We start from the raw sequence: 5278 nt of genomic DNA on the forward strand, positions 1-5278 counted from the left end.
TTTCCTACCTAAGATTATTACCTCTTTTATTTATAAATTGTTAAGTTGGTTCTGATACTTTCCCACAACTAAATCCCATCATTCCCCAGTAGAGGAGTTGGTAGTTAACTAGAATGAGGCTAAAAGAAGAAAGACTATCACCAGTAATACAACTTCCATTCTTTGTACCTGGTAACTGCACATTATTCCCACCAAAGAAAGTATTTTAACAGATGAATGGAATAATATGGCCTCCACACTTTCCCCCACTTTTTTTGTAGCAAGCAGTTCCAAAGGAATTGAATTGAAGTTTGATGTTTCCCTTGATTTTATTGGTCTGCACCTGTGTTACTAGCACATTTTTCAGCAAGGGATCCCCCTCTAACTCTATATGGATCTTCTGTGTTTCTCTGGTTATAAAAAGGTCCACTGAGTTTGCACAAGCCCAGTAAATATCCCTAATAGTCATCATGGCTTCCTAGAAATGGGAACCTGGGAAGGTGTACAAAATAAGGGGTAAATAGGAGTGAGGGAGAGAAGAAGAAAGGAGAGAATTTCTTCATGAAAGATGCCCAAACTCTCAGTCGAAGGACATGGTGTATAGACTATGGAATCTATAGGTTGCTCCTCGGAGTGTATTTACTTCTTTTTCAGGGTTCTTATATTCAGTTGAGCGTAAGTCACTCCTTGGGCATCTTCAGGCTCGGTGACCTGAAGGGGAAATACAAGGTGAGGGAACAGTGAGGGACACTGGGACAGGCATTCTTCATCTTTTTATGTGTTGTGAATGCATTGCAGGCCATCTGGTGAGACCAAGGATGTCTCTGTTTCATGTCTTTTATTACATGAAATGAACTTCCTAGGACAGTGATGGGCAAGCTTTTTAAAGATGGGGCCAAAAAAAAACTGGAAAGCAAGGGTATGCCCTTCAATTGGGGAATGGCTGAACAAATTGTGGTATATGTTGGTGATTGGAGTACTATTGTGCTCAAAGGAATAATAAACTGGAGAATCCCATGTGACCTGGAAAGACCTCCAGGAATTGATGCAGAGTAAAAGGAGCAGAGCCAGAAGAACACTGTACACAGAGACTGATATATTATGGTAAAATCGAAAGTAATGGACATCTGTACTAGCAGCAATGCAATGACCCAAGACAATTCGGAGGGATTTATGGAAAGTAACACTACCCACATTCAGAGGAAGAACAGCAGGAGTAGAAACACAGAAGAATAACAACTGTGTGGACACTTGGGTTGATGAGAACATGATTGGGGATGTAGACCTGAAAAGACCACACCCATGTAACTATCAATAGTGTATAAATAAGTCTTGACTGACCACACCAGTGGAAATGCAAATTAGTTACAGTGGGGGGAGGGGGTGACTTGGCGGATGAGGGTGGGTGAAGGGGGTGAAGGGTAAAGTAAAAACATGACTTACATAACTAGGGAAATTTTTTCTAAAAATAAAAAATAAAAAATAAATAAAAAAATAAAGATGAGGCCAAAGAAAAGGAAATGCTCATCTGTCAGTCTCTTTCTAAGGCAACTCTCTTGAGGTTTCATTGTATTGTATCCTATTCATTGTATTTGACAGAGTAGGAATAATGTCACGTGGGCCAGATAGAGCATTTCAGGGGTCCAAATCTGGCCCCATAGTTTGCCCATCACTGTCTTAGGGTGATCAAAAGCGAATGATATGGAAGTCCAGTTATTGAAATACTTAAAAAGCACAAGGATCCCCGTTTACACTCCCTACTCTAGGTGAGTTGAAGAAGAAACAGATAAGTGATTATCAGGTAGTCTAATCCTGTGCCTGGAACCTGTGTAAAAAGCTTAGAGTCAAAGATGACAAACTCCTCTCTATGGAGGACAGGATGGAGCTAACTCACCATTCTTTCCCTTGGTCTCTCATTGGGTAATTCTTCATCTGAAGTAGAAGGAAGTTTCCTCAATCATCCAGATCCCAAGGCTAGGACCTATTTCCTCCCAAGAAAACTAAGACTGCAGTGCCCTTTCTCATCCCCATGACCTTGCCCCATTTTTGATCCTATAACTTACATAGAGTTTCCTCTCTGGAGGCATCAAGGTGATGAGACAGGGGGACTGTCTGGGGAAGACAAGGGCAGCAGAGGCACCTGTAGGAAGACAGAGTGGAAAAATGACAAGAGTCTGCAGATTACTCTGGCAGTTTCTTTGAACATCTCCTTACCCAGCACCCTATCCTGTAGAGAGTGTCCAGGGTTTCATCAGAAGGAAGAATCTGAGGAGTATTGAAATAGGAACTGAGTCTCCTTACCTCCTAGGGCTGTCTCCCAAAAAGGCTCCTAGAGAGAGACATGGCAAGGAAAACAATATCAGGAAAGTTCCCAAAGGAGGCAGTTGAGTCCTAAGTCCTCATTCATCTCTTTATTCCTTCAGATTTTTAAGGTTTTCACTCTTCTTCCCCACACTTACCCATAGGGCTGGATGGATGGCAGAGGAATGTCAATAGGACCACACAGAGGAGGAGGATGGAGATAAAGCTGAGGGTGATGATAAGGGTGTGTTTGGGCACTGAAGCTGGGTTGGAGGAGAAAGGAGTTGTTATGAATGAGCCTTGAAGGGATTCTCACCTTGCCCTTAAATTTGTGCCTGTATTTTCTCTTCTTATCTCCCTTCAGAATCCCCATATCACTAACAGCATCCAAAATTATGGCACAAACACTGCCTAGAAAGGGCCTGTGTCTTGTAATTAGGTTTAGAAACTCTAAAACCAGGATGGAGAAATGTGGGTCATGGAGAGTTATGAACAGAATTTTCCATTCTAGCCTACACCCTTGTCCTCCTGCCCATAGGATCAAGGGCAATATCAATGTCGTTGTGGCCTATTTTCCTCCATCTCTGGGTGAGAGAAAAGGTCACAGTTTCCTTTATCTATAGAGTTTGAAGGGCAGAGTGGTTGTTGTCATCCTCTAGTAGGTCCTGCATTTTTCTTTCTCTTACCTCTTACAGTTAGCTCCAGAGGGTCACTGTGCTGTGTCCATTGACTGCCTTTGGTGCTGGGCTGGTAGCTGCATGTGTAAATGCCAGAGTGCTTGGGGGTCACATGAGTCAAGAAGAACTGGGCTCCATCTTGAATGATATCTGTGCCTTGAAGGATTTTGTCATCTCCCTCCTTGTACAGAAGAAACCCAGTACTCCAAGAGGGTCCGTGACACAGGAGGGTCACGTTGATTCCTGAGGCCACCTCTGGGCTAGGCTGGACTGAGAGGGAAGCCTTGGGGAATGCATCTAGAATGCAAGAATAGGTCAGAGATCCTCAAAGTCCCTTCCACAAAAGGGTAGAGGGCACAAGAGGCACATGGGCTCAAGTATTCCCATTGGCTCTTGGATCATTCTTTGCCCAAAGTCTTTTAATTTCCCAGAGAGTGAGGGATGCTAAACCTGAGATGTATACTGGGAAACCACTATGGTTGTTCCTTCTCCAGGCCTCCTCCCTACATCTTGGAGTAGAACTTGGCCAGTCATTCTCCCTATGCCCTTCACACACACAGGGATAGACCAAATAATCTCTACCTCCTGAGAATCAATAGAGACTCAGGATATATGCCCTTCTTGGGCTCTCTCTCAATCGGGACTCTCAATCTTCTGCTTGATGGCTTTTAGACCTTGACACATCCCAGCTATCACTTGGATCTCCAGGACCTCACTGGGCTCAGATACCTGTCATGGAACTCTCCTCTCATGGTAGATGCAGCTCTAGTTACCAGCATCCTGAGCTCTAATAGAGAGGTGGGTAAAATCAGCTGAGGTATGAGCTGGACTCTAAATCTCTAAGGGCTGAAGAATCCATACCTAAGAGAATTACTATCACTCCAGAGTGAAGCTGGAGGGGGCTGCCAGAATTAGAGAGTCATATTTACCCCATCCTCAATCCCAAAGCCAGAAAGGCCTGAAAGGAAAAGGTTAGGGAGAGATCCTGTTAGAGGAAGAACCCTCAGTTGGGAGTCAAGAGACTTGAGTCACATCTTAGCTCTTCTCCTCAGTCCTGGTGTGACCATGGCCCACTCACAGGACCTGCCTGAACCTCTGTTATCCCATTGATAAACAAGGGAACTGGACTAGACCTCTCAGCTCTTTCCAATTCTAAAAACCTGTGAATATAAGGAGATTTTTCTCATTCAGGGAACCACACCCGACTTAGGGTCTCATGTATCTGAAAGCTCATTGGAGTGAGGATCATTTCCCCTCCCTCTTCATCTGGGGTGTCACAGACTGGCTCAATGCTGAGCCTAAAACCAGGGTTCAGATCATAGTTGAGGAAGAAGATCTCAGCCCAGTTATATACTCTGTGATTCTCTTGTGTGATTCCGGACAAGTCTTTCCCTCTCCATGGTGCCATTTTACTGATTGCTAATATGGGGTTTTGTCTTCAAGAAAGTCCAAGGAATCTTTCAGATCTCAGGCATTGTGACTTTGATATTAACCCCCAACCCAGGATCAAACATTACCTTTCCAGCCAGTATTCTAGATCTGAAGGGAATCTTGTCTTCCAAGACCCTTCAGCCCTGACAGGATGTGGGGGACAGAGTTGGCAGTATGGACATAATTCCCTAAACTCTATGGGGCCTCTGTCCAGGCAGAGGCCAGAATAGTTACAGTCATTGATGTTCTGGGGCTCACACACAAGCCTCACCTGGAACCACCAACTCCAGGGCATTGCTCATCTTTGAGCCTCTAGTAAAGGCACTCTGTTCCCTATACGTACAGCTATAGCTCCCAGTATCCTCGGGGCTCACAGAAGAGAGGAAGAAGCCAGTCTGGGACTGTGCTGAGAACTGTGTCTTTAAGGGCTTCCACATTCCATTCTTCCACAGAGTGAATTTCCATTCTTTAAGAGAAGAAGCCTTGGGTCTTGAGCACCAGAGAGTGATGTTATTTCCTGGAGCCACCACTGGGCCTAGGTGGGCCCATAGAGTGGGTTTAGGGAGTAATCCTAAGAGGAAAATAGCAGGAAAATCAAGAGGAGTTTTCACTTCTAGGTCCCCTTTCTTAACCTCTTAATGAGAGGGGAACAGCAATCTACACTCTGTTCTTTTTTGTCTGGGGCCATTTCTGACCTTGGAAGACCACCTCTCCTGGGGCCCCAATGGAGTCCATGTGGAACATGAAGAGATCCAAAGGTCTCTTTCACTCTCTTCCAGATATATCTCTTTAGAATTCCCAAGATTTTATGCTGTCCCTAAAGCTCTGTGGGCCACTGTGAGGAGGAGAGGTGGACTTGGGTACTTGGAAAGGTTTCCATCTCTAGTCTC

The 5278-nt window shown here is 44.6% G+C and overlaps 1 pseudogene; it reads right to left on the reverse strand.

Moving 5' to 3' along the window:
- Positions 1–330: 330 nt before the first annotated feature.
- On the reverse strand, positions 331–5020 carry LOC123254773 (annotated as a pseudogene).
- Positions 5021–5278: the final 258 nt, after the last annotated feature.

Source organism: Gracilinanus agilis, unplaced genomic scaffold, assembly GCF_016433145.1.
Source record: "Gracilinanus agilis isolate LMUSP501 unplaced genomic scaffold, AgileGrace unplaced_scaffold322, whole genome shotgun sequence".
In the NCBI taxonomy this organism is placed as follows: Eukaryota; Metazoa; Chordata; class Mammalia; order Didelphimorphia; family Didelphidae; genus Gracilinanus; species Gracilinanus agilis.